The sequence below is a fragment of the Artemia franciscana genome, chromosome 4, assembly GCF_032884065.1.
Source record: "Artemia franciscana chromosome 4, ASM3288406v1, whole genome shotgun sequence".
NCBI lineage: Eukaryota > Metazoa > Arthropoda > Branchiopoda > Anostraca > Artemiidae > Artemia > Artemia franciscana.
Window position 1 is genome coordinate 46,825,386 of NC_088866.1, and position 17,353 is coordinate 46,842,738.

Consider the following 17,353-nt stretch of genomic DNA (forward strand, 5'->3'; position numbering starts at 1 on the left):
ATTTATTTCTTAAGCCCTTAGATGGTGTAAAAGCGATTCAAGTCCCAGCTACATTTAGTCCTCTTTTGTTTCGTCTTAAAAAGTAACTATTTCTGGATTTATTATCCTTAGAGCATAGCCACGTAATTTATTTAGGCTAAAAAGTAAAAGGCAAAGCATTGCTCAACAAATCTGAACAAAACTAACTGAAATCCATACACACTATTACTGCATAAAGTAATTGATCTTCTGCCCTTGAAAAATCAAAAGATACCACCATCTTGGAATGCAACTTTCCTCGTACTACTTTGTTTCTACTAAGTCCTTGTAGCTCGACTCCATCTTATAGGACTTTTTTTTTCATTTCTTTTGCTTTTTTACAGCGGCGTAATTTCGTCAAAATCCAAACTTGAAGGGGATGGAGGAGCAAAGATGGAACCCTTTGTCCAAAATAAAGTGAAAATAGCAGTAAAAACTAAAAAGAAGCCATTTGGTACCACAGAGACACTATTTAGTACTCTAAAAGAACTATAAATTTACTTTTTAAAAAAAATGTGTCTGTAGATCCTTAAATTTATAGGTTTATTAGTTTAGACTAAATTTTGGAAGAAACTAAATTTCAGAAGGGGGAGGGGAATGAGGTTTGGGGGAGGGACAGTTGCATCTTCCAGCTCCATAACAGATTACGCCCCTACTTTTCCTTGGTTTTGAACCTTAGAGTTGTTTAATAAGCTTTGATCAAATTCTCCTATAAAACTGCAATTCTACTTGAGGTCCATCTATTCTTCAAGACAGTCTTCTGGGCTACATAGTTAGTAAGAAGATGGAATTGTAGAATTACTCAAGTAAATGACAAATGAAAAGGACAAATACTTATACAATAGAGCAAGCAATCATTTATCTGATAAAGTTTCACTGTTTCGTGTCTGTGCATCTTTCTTAGGTGATTGAAAATTCAGCTTTTGTTTCCATATTTGAAGCAAATTTAATAATATCTTAATAAAACTTGCATTGTTACCATCTAGCATATATGGAAAACCAGTGGCTTTATCAGGAAGGAAATTTTCTCTACAACATTTCTTTCCTGCATTCCTCCTCTTAGATTCAAAAAAAATCTCTTCGTGGTATTATCATTGAAAAAGGGCTTGTTTTTTTTTGCTTTGTATTTTTGTTAAAGAAATTGAAAAGACAACGAGATTCCAGTGCCTGGAATCGGGAGAATACTCTTTCGCCCCCTCTCCCCTTCCCCTTGGGCTGTGTTTACAAATCTATTTTGAGGAAGGAATACAAAAAAAAAAAAAATAAAACCCATCGGAAACTTGTTTAAAGCATTGCCCTACGTTTTAATGAGTCGGACAAACAGATCGGAGATTAGCACATTGGGTCCAGCCTTGTCCCCTAGTTTCCATGAATTGGCGCATTTGATCAATACCAGTGGTGTCGACTGGTGTATTGACAATTTTTATTGCAAATGAGGGTGTTTTTTGGGGTATTTTTGTAAAAGAAAGTAAAAAAAAAACAAGAGAATTGTTCTCTCTGGATTTCGAAAAAAAACTTTTCTCTGTCCCCCGCCCCCTTAATTGCCGTGAATTAACGTTATTCATCAATGCTGGTTCCGATCATTGTTAGCTAAAGGGCCAAGAGAATATATCTCTGGTTTAAGGTGTTATCTTTTCTGATTTTGGCTTTTTGAGTGACAATTTTGTCCAAGTCTTGATTGGAAAATTTTCCGTTTACTATTAGAATTTTGAGATAAACTTTGATATAATGGGAAATGTTTCGTACTGTTTACAAAAATCTAAAGACAAAGTGATAAGTTAATTGAATGTTATTTGGGAATTGCAACCGAAATAAATTTTGTGACAAACTTTGTTACTTGTATTCTTTAAGTGCTTTGACATTCCTTATTGAATTATCGCTTCTCCGCCTTTTGGCTAAGATCAAAGTGTAGTATCTGTTCTTATCAGCTTAATATCTGATACGGCCCCTACATGGGGACCAGAATATTAAACTGATTTTCGGAAACCGAAGGGATGTCGAGGCTTGCTCCGCTCCCTTCTTGCGTTGGCCCGGTATTGCAGTACTTCCGGGATCGGCGCACCCCTTTCGAGGGGAAATCAAAGTCCATGAACCTTAATAATAATGTCTATAATATGTTATTCAAAGTGAAGAGAGACCTTGCTGTTTGTTACTTAGTCCTTGAATATATTGGAAATCATTTTTTTTCCATATGAAAAAAAGAAGAAACACTGTATAAAATTTAAAAAAATGAAGAGTGAAAAAGCCAATGGGTGGACACCATAATTAATTTAAAGTGCCCAAGCTGGATCAAAGTCCCCATGCATCTTTATCGAAAATAGTTCGTAATTATAAACTGCTGAAATTTAAATTCAACCAATATTCGATAAAATGGCCGAAGCGACTTTTTTTGGCCTCAGGCGGCTTTGCTCTGCGGTGAGTTGTTGATAGTAGCAATGACTAGAGCCCCCCTATGATTGTTAGAGAGAAAATAATTGGCAAAGTCAGTAGAACGGTCACTAGGTTCTCAGAAATTAAAGTTTCGACTTTTCAGTCAAATTGATAAGAGAGTGAGAAACCCCTGATTTTCTTTTCTCAATAAGGTAAACTTGCATTTAAACGATCTAGAGGCGTGCATATGAAAATGAAATGGGGCATTCCTATTTTCAAAAATAATTCAGAGACTTGATTCACTGCTGTGAAAAAAGTATTGTAAAGCTACATCTGTTTAATAAATTAAAGTTTCTGAGTGGCATTCAAAGCAACCGGATTTATGTCGAAAGACATTAGTAAAATGTTTGATTCTGAAAAATTCCTACTTACCTGGCTAGAGAGCTACCTTGATCATGAAGGAGGCGCTCACAGGGTGAGGCCTTTCCACTGCACTTCGGATTGGCTGACCCTTGTGATTACCACAAATGGGGGTAGCTCAACAGCGTAATTTTATGGTAGAGGGGGACTACGTTCGCGGGGATCCCTCTACACATTAAATAGATTTCTTTCTTTGAGCGTGCACTATGTTGCAATTTGAGACGGAAACGTCTCAAAAGTCAAACCCATAATAAAATATGTTATACGTAAGTGTGTAAGACGACATTTTCCGCAGAAGCACATGAAATTTTTTCCACACAAAGCAACACATAGACAAGACATTAGACTTTTACAAGACACTCACTTGTAAAAGTGTTTTAGTGCAAAAAATATCGTATATTTACAATATACATATACATATATATATATATATATATATATATATATATATATATATATATATATATATATATATATATATATATATATATATATACTAGCTGTTGTTACATACCCGGTGTCCCGGTATGTAATTTCATCAGTTGACAAACATGACGTCAGTCGACAAACAACTTCATGACGCATACAGCTCAATCCTTATAATGACGTCAGTCGATACACAAACATGACGTCACTCGACACACACACATACAGACAACTTATTTTTATATATGTACTAGCTGTTGGGATGGTGCTTCACGCCACACCAACACCTAGATGGTGGGGCGCTTTGCGCCCCCCAAGCCCCCCGCGCGCGTAAGTCATTACGCGCCATATTAGTTACGCGCCATTGTAGTTGTGTCCCTGTGTCCCACCTGTGAATAGATATATATATATATATATATATATATATATATATATATATATATATATATATATATATATATATGTTTTTAACTACGTAAAACATGTGAATATACAACATTCTTCTATGTCCCATTGTCTGTGCATATAAATAGATTGTCAGGTTTACTGACTCTTGAACATGCAACATATAATTGTCCATGGAAAAAACAATCCGTATTCAGATCTATACCTCATTATTCTAATGATGTGTCCCTGTGTCCCGGTCGTCATTTATATTCCCTGTGTCCCGGTGTCCCGGTCGTCATTTGTGTCCCGGTCTGTAATTTCTATTCTATTCTTATTTTTATTTCTTATTTTTTATTATTTGTAATTTCTTATTTCTATTCTATGTAATTTCTATTTTATATATATATATATATATATATATATATATATATATATATATATATATATATATATATATATATATATATATATATATATATACATATATATATATATATATATATATATATATATATATATATATATATATATATCTGTGTCTGTGTGTGTGTGTTATTGCTTGATTTTAGTACTGCTCTATCGGCCCCCCCTCCCAAAAAAAGGCTGAATGAAAAAACTGAAGAAAACACAAAAAGTAAAAATTTCTACACACACACACACAGACAAATAGAAATTAGTCTATAAATTTAAATATTTCTCATAAAAAACTATTTCAAATAACTTAAATTAGTAATATAGTGGACTCCATAAATGACTTTAGGAGGGGATCAGTAAGAATAGCTAGAAAACTGTATACCAACAACACAGTCTAATAATAGGAACTTTGCTTTCACAAAATATCACCTAGTATTATACCTAAATTTTGATTCAAAGTACTCCCTGAAGGGATTAAGCCCTTAATTTAGTTAACCATTTTTATATCAATTTTTCGTGTTTTATTTTTGGAAAAACTAATTTTGTTTTTAAGTTTTTTTATGCCACATGATTTTTCAATTAATTTGGAAAATTAAAAATGCATACATTTTAAAACACAAATTTATAATCAACAAAGCAACGAGAATGCTCAGTTTAGCTACAATTAGAACTTGTTGCGCACTAACAAAATCAAGCTTTCAATCAAACCAGAACCATGGATTACAAAAGCTATTTCAATTAACACTTATAGTTGACGATTATCAATTCTAAAACATGAAAGATAAGGCAATAAAATAATATAATGTAATAAGAATTTCTATTGGCGAGGACTTTAAATCAAAGTGAAATAAATATTTATCTATAGAAAAAAGTTTTTACAGTCATTAGAAAAGTTCAAAGAACGCATATTTTTGTGAAAAAACTTGATATTTGCAAAGTCTAATTGATCTAGCAACGTTGAGGTCTAACTAAAAAGAAACAGAGAGTTTTACTATCATTTTCACTTGATCTGGAAAATATTGGCTCCATTAGGATTTTGATGAAATTACGCCACTGTGGGACGGAGGACGCAGATGAGTATGTTTTCAATAATAAATAATAGCAGTAGGGACCTTTAATTTTGCCTAAAAATTTTCTTATGTAAAAACGTTTGGATATAATATTTTGAGTAAGAAAATTTTAGGTAAAGCGCTCCGGACCCACCAAGTCCTAAAAAAAAAGTACTGAGAAAAGGACTATCATTTTCACTTGATCTGGAAAATATTGGCTCCACTAGGATTTTGATGAAATTACGCCACTGTGGGACGGAGGGCGCAGATGAGTATGTTTTCAATAATAAATAATAGCAGTAGGGACCTTTAATTTTGCCTAAAAATCTTCTTGTGTAAAAATGTTCGGATATAATGTTTTGAGAAAGAAAATTTTAGGTAAAGAGCTCTGGACCCACCAAGTGCTAAAAAAAAAAGGTACTGAGAAAAGAAGAAAAAACTGCATTTCCATAGAAAAATGAAATGTAGTGGCGTCAATTCACGAAAATATAACTCTTCAATATCTTGGGGGGGATCTCCCCCTGATTGTCCCAAATATATCCCTAAGAATATATTGCTCCGTAGTTTTGCATCTTGCAACACAGCGTTTCCTCCAAATGTTGACCCGGTGAAATACATTTTCGTCCGGGTGATAGATTGCAATATCAGATAAAAATGTTATGTATAAAATTAGGCTGTTATATATAATTTAAAATTATGGATGTTAAACAATGCTAAAGAATGTTAAAATTTAGTTGAGTGTCATTGAATACACGGTGGCATACATTCGCCATAAATTTCCACTTTAAGTCCCAGATTCGCCTTGCGCAGTTGAGCCAAAAGCAGCAAATAGCAACTGTGGTATGGTGCTCCCAACCATTACTTCATTGCGATAATCAAATTAAGGGTAGAAAAATAAGTAATAATTATGTAATGTAACTCATTAGAAGCTTTTTTTGTAAAACCAAAAGGAAATAAAAAAGTTTTTTTTTTTCGCTGTCATATTAAAATTTTGACTCATTTCTATATATTTTCATATAATTGTAAATGAAAAGGGGGTAAGAAATTATTTATATGTCTGGTGATTAGAATAAATTTTTCTAAAGGAGGGGGAAGGGGCTATTCTTTTAGGTAAGCTCTATATTAAAGCCAAAAACTAAGCAAAAAGGGAATTTATAAAGCACAAGAGATGTAATTAACAATTAAATCCACGTTAAATTCAGACAGAAATATTTCAGTTTTGGATTGTTAAAAATGTTTTGACTTAATTTACTGTCTTGCTTTGTCCTCTAAAAGCAGGATCGTGAGCTCATCCCTCTAACTCAAAATTGGATCATCTTCATTGCGTGCCTCTGAATTCAAATGTTCCGCACGCCTTTTTTCTCACATACCTCAGGGTCATAACTACAACAAGTCAGACTGCTGCCGCCCCAAAAAATTGTTTTAGTGAAATAACCATTTTGCTAAGAGTTTTGGTTTTACATGCACTTCTTAAGTCCTTGTACATTTTCTTTGAGTATACTTTGATACTTTTGTTAAACATAAAAAGATACTGATGTAGAATAGCCACAAACACCCAAGAATTTTCTCTCTCTTGAGCCCAAATAATTGCAACTCTGGGTTTTAGGAATATTAAATTACGTATCAATCTGAAGTTTTATTAAATTTAATTTTTGAGCAATTCGCCTTTTCAATTATTATCATGATTTAGCTTTGAATCAACTAACCTTTACCATAAGCACAATGTAATTTGTTTCAGGACATTAGTTCAAATTACAAGCAGTCTTTCGGGCAGTGTTGCCAACGCTTCAGAAGAAAAAGTACCGCAAAACGCCCTAAAATTGTACCACTGATCAAAAAATCGTACCATATCTATTTTTTTGCGTGTTGTGCTACGGGCAAGACGAAAAAAATTTTTTGTGGACGATCGGGAAACTACATTACAAGAAAGAGAACAAAGTATCAGACATATTCTTTCAAAGATATGTGGGAGACCTCCTTTCCCCTGCAGAGACCATTTTTGTGTCACTCTTCCAAATAGCTTCTCACCTATTTTGTACTTATCGTACAGAAAGGTGTGCTGCTTCACGATATATTATGACCGCAAGAGGCCAATAACAGGCACTTAAATAAATGTGTAAAGGAAAACTTAAAACTCTAGAAGAGAAAACAAATGAAAACTACAATTCCCTCCGCTCGCTGCGTCCTGACGCCCAGTCAAATCTTTTTATACCATATTGTACCACATTTTGTAAAATGTACCAGGAAATTTATGATTGTACCAGAATGTACCTTTGGAGGTGAAATCAGTGTTGCCAACTCTTCGGAAGAAAAAGTACCGCAAAACGCTCCAAAATTGTACCACTGATTAAAAAATTGTACCATATCTATTTTTTTGCGTGTCGTGCTACGGGCAAGACGAATTTTTTTTTGCGCTACGCACAAAACCAGAAATTTGATTATACCAGAATGTACCTTTAGAGGTGAAATGTACCAAAATGGTACAATTGTACCGCTGTTGGCAACACTGCTTAGGAGACCTTCACGATTGTTGTATGAGAAAAAAATTAGGGCAATGGTCTCTTTGTCAGTATACAAGCATATACTGACAAATTCCAAGCTACACTTTAGGCTACACTTTGTAATTCTTAGAATTCCTGTGAAAGCCCAAATTTAAGTTTGCTCTTTGATGGTAATTTCCAAATGACTCATGACGCTTCACTTTGTAACTCGCAAAATTCCTGTGAAAGCCAAAATTTAAATTTGCTCTTTGATGGTAATTTCCAAATGATTCATGAGGCTTCACTTTGCAACTCTTAAAATTCCTGTGAAAGCCAAAATTTAAATTTGCTCTTTGATGGCAATTTCCAAATGACTCATGAGGCTGCACTTTGCAACTCTTAAAATTCCTGTGAAAGCCAAAATTTAAATTTGCTCTTTGATGGTAATTTCGAAATGACTCACGAGGCTTCACCTTGCAACTCTTAAAATTCCTGTGAAAGCCCAAATTTAAATTTGCTCTTTGATGGTAATTTCCAAATGATTCATGATGCTTCACTTTGCAACTCTTAAAATTCCTGTGAAAGCCAAAATTTAAATTTGCTCTTTGATGGTAATTTCCAAATGACTCATGCGGCCACATTTTGTAACTCTTAAAATTCCTCGGAAAGCCAAGCTCTAATTTTTTTTCCTTAATGGTGATTGCCAAAGAACTCATGATGCTATACTTTGCAACTCTTATTGCATTATAATAATATGATAATCGCTATTCAGAATTCAAATTAATTTTTTTTTTTTTTTTTATAGCGGTTGGTTCTTTCCATTTTCCTATATTTTAGATACCTCCAGGGTGCCAAGAACTTTCTTTCCCAGACCGGGTTATAACGTGGACGATCGGAAAATTACATTTTCCTTCTCAGAATAAAGAGAACAAAGTGTCAGATATCTTCTTTCAAAGATATTTGGGAGACCTCCTTTCTCCAGCAGAGACCATTTTGGTGTCACTCCTCCAAATACCTATTTTATCTCCTCACCTATTTTGTACTTACCCTACAGATGGCTGTGCTGCTTAACGCTATATAATGACCGCAAGAGGCCAAAAACAGGCACCTAAATAAATGTGTAAAGGAAAACTTAAAACTCTAGAAGAGAAAACAAATAAAAACTACAATTCCCTCTGCTCACTGCGTCCTGACGCCCAGTCAAATCTTATTGTACCATATTGTACCACATTTTGTAAAATGTACCAGGAAATTTTTGATTGTACCAGAATGTACCTTTAGAGGTGAAATGTACCCAAATGGTACAATTGTACCGCTGTTGGCAACGCTGCTTTCATATCCTTGGTTGACTTTACTAGATATTGAGAAAACAAAGCATTTGAATAGAAAGTTCCTTTGTGAACAAAACTATTAGCTACAAATCTCAATTTGGGATTAATAATTAGGTACATTATAGAATAGAAATTATTTCTCACAATAAAATATCCTCGAAAAATAAAATTGCTGGTCTAAACTTGGCAAACATGGCTTTAAATCCTAAACAGTATTTCAAATCTTGCTATTATGGGCCTTTTTCATCTCATGTTAAGCCTTTAGATATAAAAAGTTTGATGGATTTTTCAGTGTTTGTCTATGGGACAAACACTAACTAATTAAGTGGCATTGCTTTAGAGGGAAAAGGGTTTCTCTATCGAGGAAGCAAAAATAAAATAAATACTTACTGTGACTCCACTCAAGAAGTGAACTCTACTTATTATGACTCCACTCAAGAAGTGTTTGGGCTATATATTTTCACATTATGGGGGAGGGTGGAGGTAAAGTATAGCGGGTCTGCCAACAAAATATGTAAGCTGCAATAATTCCAATTATTCTGCATATTGTGATGTAAAAATTGTTTTCTAACTTCATGCTGTCCAAATATTTTACCCCCAACCCTCCCTAACATACAAATAATTAGCTCCAGTTATACAATTCTAATGCATTTAGTCACAATCCTCTTGTTTTTCACTGAACGTAAGCTAATTATTTCTTAACACAAACAGATAAACCGGTTCTAGGCTTGTTCTCGAGTTTTACGCATCATAATTCTTGAGTTGGGTCACTATAACAGAAAAGTACCAATAAATATTCATTCATCGATACTATGAAATACAAAGATAGTTTTTCAAATAAATGTAAAAAGGATTAGAATTTCTTTAAAATGAAGAGAAATATCCAAGCAAAGTAAAGAATAAAAACACAACTTTGAAATGAACAAAAATTGTTCTCCAGCTGATGCGGGCTATACTTTTCTCAGCTACTCCCCTCCCACTCCGTATACTAAAATTGGACTTTCCGTCCAATTCTGTGAGAACGAATCATGTGCGGCCACAGACTGAATTTTATGGGTGGGGGGGGGGGTCAAAGCTGGTCTAATCCGCAATCCCAATGCTCTATTATAAGCAACATCAAAACAAAAATATAAAAATATAAGGCAGCGTCATTCAACCAGGAGGGGGCTGGTTCTGGAGCCCCCCTGCCCACCCTTACAGGAGCCCATGGAACGACTGCTCAAAAACAAGGGCTCTTAGATTTTACTAGAAAAATTCTAATTGTTTGAATATAAATAAATTAAACCAGGGGGAGAAGGGGGAGGAGGAAGTGTCACTGAAAAGAATTCTTCCCCTTACCAGAAGAAACTCTCAGAAGAGAAAACCTTAAACTTAAATATTGACAAGAGATGGTCAATTTCCCCTTTAATTGGCTGGTTGTTTGTGAAAACTGCAAGCTTATATAGCCCCGACCTAATATTCTTCATATAAGTAGAACCTCTTTCTCTGACGGTCAACGCTAATGAAATTTATCTGAGTATGATAAAAATATAATACTTTAGAAACAAATTTGGGCTATATATTTACACATTAGGGAGAGCGGGGGTAAAATATAGCTGGTCTGAATGCCAAATGTGTTAGATACAATTATTCTGCACATTATGAAATAAGAATTGTTTTCTAACTTCACATTGTTCATATACTTTACCCCACCCCCTGATTTGCAAATATATAGCCCAAATTATATATTTCCCATGTATTCGGTTACTTCTCATTGTTTTATTCTACGCTAAGCTGAAAGAAACTAACGAAAAAAAAACGGTTTTACAATACGTCTATGGATGAACAACTTGAATGATCGGTGCTACATCATACAACAAGACCGTATCCAGGAAGGGGGTTTGGGGGTTTGATCCCCCCCGAAATGTTTGTTTGACTTGTAAAAATGTAGCAAAAATGGTTGTAATCAAATTTTTAGTGCGTTTTTTTAGTTTTTTTTTTGTGCCATTCCCCGAAGAAATTCTTATGTAAAACACCCCCTTAAAAAACCTGGATACAGCCCTTTCATACAAGTACCATTTTCTTACTAAAATATTTTGTTTTTATCATTCTTACGTGTTCTTCATTAGGATTAACCTAACTTCACTTCTTGAGTGGGGTGGGTATAAGAGATAAGTACTGCTGTACTTAACTAAGTAGATAGATTAAGGCTTGGATTTATCTGTAATTAAATAAAAAAAACAAGTTTTTTTAACTGCAAGTAAGGAGCGACATTAAAACTTAAAACGAAAAGAAAATTAAAACGAAATTTTCATATTAATTTTTTTTTGACTAAATGGCTTTTTCGTAGTTATGCTCGGACGATTTTTATATAAAAAGAAGGGGTGGGTGAGGAGGCCTAGTTGCCCTTCAAGTTTTGGTTACTTAAAATGGCAACTAGAACTTTGAATTTTTTACAAATGTTTTTATTAGTAATAAATATACGTAGCTTACGATCTAACTTACGTAGCGAACTTTTGTATTTGTATATTTTTATTACGCATATAAGGGGGTTCCTTGTCAATAGCTTGTTCCTTACACTAAAGCTTGAATTTTGTCCCATTCTTTAAGAATGACCTCTGAATCACAAAGACTGTAGAATAAATAGTTGAAATTACTAAAATTACTTTAGCTTAAAGAGCGAGGCATTAAGGAGGAGACGAACCCCCTTATGTACGCAATAATTTCTGTTTGTTTTAAGTTTTAATGCAACTCCATACTTCCAATTGAAAAACCTTCATTATTTATTTTCTCATTTTTTGTTGTTTAAATAATGCTAGAAAATCCTACGCTCCCCTTCATGGAAATTCTCTTCCTCCAAGATAAATTCTTCCATGGAAAGATCCTCCCACTTAACCCCCCTCTCCCAACAAAAAAAATCCCCCTGAAAACGTCTGTACACTTCTAAATAACCATTACTATACCTAAACACAAATTTTGTAACTTGTAACCCCTCCCCCTTGGACAGTGAGGGAGTAAGTTGTCACTAAAGACACTGTTATTAGGTTTTTTGACTATGATGAACAAAATGTCTATCTCAAAATTTTTACCGGGTGTATTTGGGGAAAAAGAGAGGGGGCTATTTGCCCTCCGATCTCTTCACTCTTAAAAATTGAACTAGATCTTTCAATTTCCAATCAAATGAGTGCTCGAGCATGAACTAGAACTAAAAAGTGAAAAGTGAAATATAAAAGTGAACTAGAATTTTCAATTTCCAATCAAATGAACCCTCTCCGAAGTGTATACGAGCATCCCTTCCATAAGAATACATGTTCCATTCATGTTCCAAGAGCATAACTTACGACGCCTGCCCCCGGGCCCTGGGGGGTCGTCGACTCATGATTTTTTCTTATCTGAACTTCGAACTATTTTTAACAAAATGGCTATCTCAAAATTTTATCGCATTTATTTGGAGGAAAAAGGGCGTGAGGAGGGGGGCTAGTTGCCCCACTCCCCATGGAGGGAAACCAGCCCTTCCCTCTCCCATTTTCCCCAAATACACCCGGTAAAATTAAAAATTGAACTAGAACTTTCAATTTCCAATCAAATCAGCCCTCTCCAAAGCTTATACGAGCATCTCTTCCATAAGAACTATACATGTCCCCAGAGCATAGCTTACGACGCCTGCTCCCAGGCTCTGGGGGTTGCGTCGACTCAGGAGATTTTCTTATCTAAACTTTGAACTATTTTTAACAAAATGGCTATCTCAAAATTTGTATCGGTTTTATTTTGAGAAGAAAGGGCGTGAAGAGCTAGTTGCTCTCGGATCTCGTTTGACTTTTAAAAAGGGAACTAGAACTTACAGTTTTCATTCAAATGAGCCTTCTCGGAAGTTTATTCGAGCATCCCTTCCATAAGAACCATATATGGTTCTAAGTTCAGTTTTTAGTTAATTTGTTGTTTTTTTTTGTTATGTAAATTTCCTATGGCCCATGGGCTTTTTCTGGAATAAATTATTATTATTATCATATGCCCCCAGAGCATAAATCATAACGCCTGCCCCCGGGCCCTGGGGGTTGCGTTGACATTGGAGTTTTTCTTACCTGACCTTTGAGCTATTAAAAAAAATGGCTATCTCAAAATTTGTATCGGACGGGCTCGGGGAAAAGGACTTGGGGGGGCTATTTCCAATAAATTGAGCCCTCCAAAGTTTATACGAGCATTTTTTTCCATAAGAACCCTATAAGCCCCTAGGGTATAAATTGCAACGCTTGTCCTCGGGCCCTGGGAGCTTTTGTCGACACCGGAGTTCTTTTTATCTGACCTCTGAACTATTTTGAACAAAATGTCTATCTCAAAATTTTTACCGGGTGTATTTGGGGAAAGGGATAGGGGGCTATTTGCCCTCCGATCTCTTCACTCTTAAAAACTGAACTAGAACTTTCAGTTTCCAATCAAATGAGCACTCGAGCATGAACTAGAACTAAAAAGTGAAAAGGGAAATAAAAAAGTGAACTAGAATTTTCAATTTCCAATCAAATGAACCCTTTCTGAAGTTTGACTCTTTCTCTTAACTCTATTTTTAAAACAGTAAGAAACTTTAGCGTAAAGAGCGGGGGGTTGAGGAGGAAAAGCCCCTTTCATATACGGAGCAATTTCTGTTCGTTTTAAGTTTTAATGTTGCTCCTTACTTTCATTTAAAAAAACTTGTTTTTTTTATTTAAATTCTGGACGTTTTTGAATTAATGCATGTTTTAATCTTGGCTCTCCGCACATAAATAATTAAAACGAAATTTGCATATTAATTAATTGCAATTAATCGGAAGATTTTGAGAAAAAAGAAGCGAGGGAGGAGGCCTAGTTGCCCTCCAAGTTTTTGATTACGTAAAGAAGCAACTAGAACTTTTAATTTTTTACAAACGTTTTCATTGGTAAAACATATACGTAAGTTACGAATTAACTTACGCAACGAAATTGTATATTCGTATGGTTTTATTGCGTATATGAGGGTGTTCAACCCTCGCTGATACCTCGCTCTTTACACTAAAGCTTAGATTTTGTCCCAATTCCTTAAGAATGACCTCTGAATCACAAAGGCCGTAGAATAAATAGTTGAAATTACTAAAAATACTTTAGCGTAAAGAGTGAGGGATAACGAGGAGGTAAACCCCTCATATGCGTAATAATTTTTGTTCGTTTTGTTTTAATGCTGCTCCTTACTTTCAGTAGAAAAAACTTTTCATATTAATTTTTTCATTGTTTTTTCAAATAATGCTAGAAAATCCTGCATTGAAATTTTCTTCCCCCATGAGAAGTTTTTTCATAGAAATATCCTTCCACGTAACCCCCCCCCCTCAACTATCCCCCTAAACGAAAACGTCTGTACACTTCCCAGTAATCATTACTATATGTAAACACAGGTCAAAGTTTGTAACTTGCAGCCCCTCCCACGGGGACTGCGAGGGAGTGAGTCATCCCCAAAGACTTAGTTATTAGGTTTCTCGACTATGGTGAATAGAATGGCTATTTCAGAATTTTGATCCGTTGACTTTGGGAAAAAAATGAGCGTGGGAAGGGGCCTAGGTGCCCTCCAATTTTTTTGGTCACTTAAAAGGGCACTAGAACTTTTAATTTCCGTTAGAATAAGCCCTCTCGCAACATCCTAGGACCACTCAATCAATACGATCACTTCTGGGAAAAAACAACAACAAAAAAAACTGGCAAAAAATGCGAAATTCCACATTTTTGTAGATTTACTCCTTGCAACCTCTACAATGAGGTTCTCTGATACGCTGAATCTGATGGTGTGATTTTTGTTAAGATTGTTTGACTTTTAGGGGGTGTTTACTCCTATTTTCTAAAATAAAGCAAATTTTCTCAGGCTCCTAACTTTTGATGGAAATAACTGATCTTGATGAAACTTATATATTCAAAATCAGTATTTGAATGCAATTCTTTTGATGTAACTATTGGTATCAAAATTCCATTTTTTAGAGTTTCGGTTACTATTGAGCCGGGTCGCTCCTTAACTACAGTTCGTTACCACAAACTGTTTGATAACATATCAAGTACCCGAATGATATGTGACTTGGCAAGAACAAAATCTCTAACCACGCATCAATGCGTTGATTATGCAGGAACCGGAACAAAATGAACAATAGGGTGGATCTTTCGATTCCTTGTTCTCGAGGACATTTTGCCATGAAGTATTACAACTCATATGTACCTGTGTATAAGATCTAAGCCGGCTTAACGGTGCAGACAAATTGCGTCTGTATTTCTCAGTCTTTTTCCGACAAAATGGCAAATAAAAACACATGAAAATTATATCCTTGCCCTATATCCTAGCGGCACAGTGGAGAAGAAGGGGCCTGCTTATCCCTCCCCATGAAAAGACCCAAACCATGTCTCCGCTGTTACGCAGAGATATATTCTGTTCATATCTCTGTTCGTGTCTGACACTCGGAAACTTTTCAGATAATTGCCAAAAACCGTTCGCTAGTATTTCAAACAGTTTGTGGTAACGAACTGAGTAAGGAGCGACCAGACTCAATAGTAGCCTAACCGAAACTCTAAAAATGGAAGTTTGATACCAGTATTCACATCAAAAGAATCATATTTTTATGCTGATTTTAATATATAAATTTCATCAAGTTTATCTTAACAATCAAAAGTGACGACCCTGAGAAAATTTGCCGTATTTTAGAAAATAGGGCGAAACACCCTCTAAATGCCGTAGAATCTTACTGGAAATCATACCATCATATTCAGCGTATCAGAGAACCTTAGATACGTCAAAAGAATTTGCTTTTAATGCAGATTCCAAAGCAATAAATTTATTAAGTTTATTGTTACCTATCTAAAGCTACGAAGCTGAGAAAATTTGCATGATTTTGAAAAAGGAGCAAAACGTCCCCAACGTTCAAGCGATATCAATGAGAGAAAATTCTCTCACTGAGGTTTCAAGCTTCTATCAACAAAAATGTGGAATTTTGTAATTTCTGTATGCAGAAAGATCATGGATGCATATTATTTTCTCAGGGATGACTGTATCAAGCCAATAGTCCTAGAAGATCGAGAGAGGGCTCATTCAGACAGAAATAAAAAGATCGAGTGCCTTTTGTGATTGACCGAAAAGACTGGGGGGCAACGAGTCTCCTCCCTCGCCCGCTTTTGTCCAAAAAATATCTGATGAAAATTTTAAGGTAGCCACTTGCTTCAGTATAGTTGAAAGGATCAAAAATTTTGCCTTTGGGGATTATATGCCTCATAGTCCCTAGGGAATGGACTGTAAATCACGTAGTTTAGCCATTGGTCACAAAGATTATTTGTTTTTGGGAGATATACGTGCATTTTTTCTGGATGAGGAGACTTTTCTTGGAAGATTTTTCGTGGGGAGAATTTTCGGTGCTGAGGAAAGTTACGGGGGGGGGGGGGTCCAGGAAGAAAGCAAATGGCATAATTTGGAAAACGGTCAGAACATTAAATAAACAAAATCAAAGTAATATCAAAACTTGAAACGAATAGAAATTATTTGAGGGTATGAGGGTGGCTGCCTTTCCCTCAACCCTCTGTCGTTATGCTAAACTTCGACTTTTTACAGTTTCATTATTTTTATTCGTAACATAAGTCCACAAATACTTTTAGATTTAAAAATCTTGTCGTTATTACACACATGAAAAACAATTTTCAGTGGATATTTTTCGAGGGGGGGAGGGTTCCGCCGGGGTTTGGATCGAAAATGAATTTGATTTGCATATCCTTTTCCGACTCTTTGGAAGCGGTATATACTCAAAATAAGTTAATTATGTAAATGCAAGATGAATGACAACTTGATTCAGTCTTGGATTATTGTAGAAAGCATAACGTTTGAAAAAATCGATGTTCGCTTTTATCGGTTCAGTGCATTATCGTGGTTTTCGATTTATGGACTGATTCTCACGATGAATAGCAATTATGAAGGAGAGAATTTTCCGGGGGGCAATGGTCCTTGGGGGATCCTTACACAAACTTAAGTTAAAAATAGAATCGTTCTTAAAACGCAGGGGGGGGGGGAATAATTTTCCTCAAAAGATCTTAAGCAAGAAAATCAGCTGCTTTGATGTTTTTAATGAATTAAATTCAATAGCTTCTATTCCATACTTATCAGCGACATTAAAACTTAAAACGAACAGAAATTACTCCGTATATGAAATGGGTTGTCCCCTCCGCAGTCCCGCGCTCTTTACGCTAAAGTTTTTAGTTGTTTTAAAAAGTAGGATTGTGGCAAAGAGTCAAACTTTAGCGTAAAGAGCGAGGGACTGCGGAGGGGACAACCCATTTCATATACGGAGTAATTTCTGTTCGTTTTAAGTTTTAATGTCGCTCCTTACTTTCAGTTAAAAAAACTAGTTTTTTTTATTTAATCCATACTTGGATAAGTTGCGACATTTGTGTTTATTAATATTGGTGGTGGTTTTATTTGTTTTTAGTTTAGTAGTTTTTTTATTTTTTTATCTTT

The 17,353-nt window shown here is 35.1% G+C and overlaps 1 long non-coding RNA gene and 2 other non-coding genes across 3 annotated transcripts in view; all 3 read left to right on the forward strand.

Annotated features, from left to right (window-relative positions):
* The window catches only part of LOC136025670 (uncharacterized), a 268,288-nt gene that overhangs the window by 11,286 nt on the left and 239,649 nt on the right, over positions 1 to 17,353 (forward strand). The gene's annotated exons all lie outside the window — the stretch shown is intronic.
* LOC136026711 (U2 spliceosomal RNA) lies at positions 1,894 to 2,085 on the forward strand. Its single transcript, XR_010617397.1, has one exon. It is a non-coding gene; the product is annotated as a U2 spliceosomal RNA (small nuclear RNA).
* LOC136026728 (U1 spliceosomal RNA) lies at positions 2,813 to 2,977 on the forward strand. Its single transcript, XR_010617410.1, has one exon. It is a non-coding gene; the product is annotated as a U1 spliceosomal RNA (small nuclear RNA).